We start from the raw sequence: 1,853 nt of genomic DNA, 5'->3' as shown, positions 1-1,853 counted from the left end.
CTATAGGGCTACCCTTATACTAGATCCAAGTAATCTTGATTAGTATAGCTTTGTAATTTTAAAATTAGGAAGTATAAGTCCTCTAACATTTTTCTTCCTTTGCAAGATTGTTTTGTCTGTTCTGGATCTCTTACATTTCTCTATGAATTTAAGGATTAGATAGTCTCTTAAAAACAAACAAACAATCCAGCTAGATTTTGGTAGGGATTGAGTTGAATCTATAGATTAATTTGCAGAATACTGCTATTTTAAGTTCATGAACATGAGATTCTTTGTATTTATTTAGCTCTTAATTTCTTTCAGTGATGTTTTAGAATTTCAGTGTATGGATCTTAAATTTCTGTCTTGAATTTATTCCTAAATGGTTTATTCTTTCAATACTACTGCACATGGAGTTGTTTTCAGAATTTCATTTTTGGATTCTTCATTGCTAGTATACAGAAACAGAACTGTATTTTGTATATTGATCTTGTATCCCACAATCTTGCTGAATTTATTAGTCTTAAAGTGTGTGTCTGTGAATTTCTTAAGATTTTCTTTATATAAGACTAGCCATCTGATAGTTTTACTTCTTTCTTTCCAGTCTGGATGTCTTTTATTTCTTTTTCTTGCCTAATTGTCCTGGCTAAAAACTCCATTACAATGCTGTGAAGTATCAAAAGAAAATCCTGATCTTGGGAGAAGGCTTTCAGGCTCTCACCATGAAGACTTTTTCTCATATTAATGTTTGGCAATTTCTTCAGATAAAAATCCTATTCCCTAAAAGTTTTCAGATTATCTGCATTTAAAATGTCTGGAGAGGCAGCTAGCGCGAGGCTGTGGAGCGCTGAGCCGCGGGTCGTGCCCTTCGCTGCCCAGACTAGCAAACAATACAGTCAGGATGGCTAAAGGTGATCCCAAGAAACCAAAGGGAAAGATGTCTGGTTATGCCTTCTTTGTGCAGACATGCAGAGAGGAACATAAAAAGAAAAACCCAGAGGTCCCTGACAATTTTGCTGAATTTTCCAAGAAATGCTCTGAGAGGTGGAAGACCATGTCCGGAAAAGAGAAGTCGAAATTCGATGAAATGGTGAAGGCGGATAAAGTGCGCTATGATCAGGAAATGAAGGATTACGGACCAGCTAAGGGAGGCAAGAAGGAGAAGGACCCTAATGCCCCCAAGAGACCACCATCTGGATTTTTCCTATTCTGCTCTGAATTCCTCCCCAAGATCAAGTCTACAAACCCTGGCATCTCTATTGGAGACGTGGCAAAGAAGCTGGGCGAGACGCAGAATAACTTAAGTGACAGTGAGAAGCAGCCATACATCAAGAAGGCAGCGAAGCTGACGGGGAAGTTTGAGAAGGATGTCGCAGACTGTAAGTCTAAAGGGAAGTTTGATGGCGCCAAGGGTCCCGCTAAAGTTGCCCGGAAAAAGGTGGAAGAGGAGGACGAAGAGGGGGAGGAGGAGGAGGGAGGAGGGAGAGTGTGAATAAAAAAACAAACGGTTGGTCTGTGTGCTTGTGAATACCTTGGAGTGGGAGCGCCTTGACTGACGTGTCATTGCCCTCATTATGTTTAATTACCCAACTGGATCATGATCATATCCTAGTCTCTCCACATGCTCTAGCAATTGTCAGCGGTTTACATTACGTGGCCTCCGGTGTCCGGAGCACCTGGAAACTGTATCAAAGTTGTACATATTTCCAAACATTTTTAAAATGAAAAGGCTCTCCTGTTCTCCTCACTCTCTGCACGTTGCTGTTGGTGTGACGAGGCATTTAAAGATATTTATGGCATTTTTTTTTTTAACTTGTAAGGTAGTGTGTTAATTCTATGGTCATTGGCTAGAAATCCCGAGTGCTCAATTGTAC

The 1,853-nt window shown here is 40.1% G+C and overlaps 1 pseudogene; it reads left to right on the top strand.

Moving 5' to 3' along the window:
• The first annotated feature begins 880 nt into the window (after positions 1 to 880).
• LOC110144883 (high mobility group protein B3 pseudogene) lies at positions 881 to 1,471 on the top strand (annotated as a pseudogene).
• Positions 1,472 to 1,853: the final 382 nt, after the last annotated feature.

Source organism: Odocoileus virginianus, chromosome 18, assembly GCF_023699985.2.
Source record: "Odocoileus virginianus isolate 20LAN1187 ecotype Illinois chromosome 18, Ovbor_1.2, whole genome shotgun sequence".
In the NCBI taxonomy this organism is placed as follows: Eukaryota; Metazoa; Chordata; class Mammalia; order Artiodactyla; family Cervidae; genus Odocoileus; species Odocoileus virginianus.
This window is presented reverse-complemented; position numbering and strand designations above follow the sequence as displayed.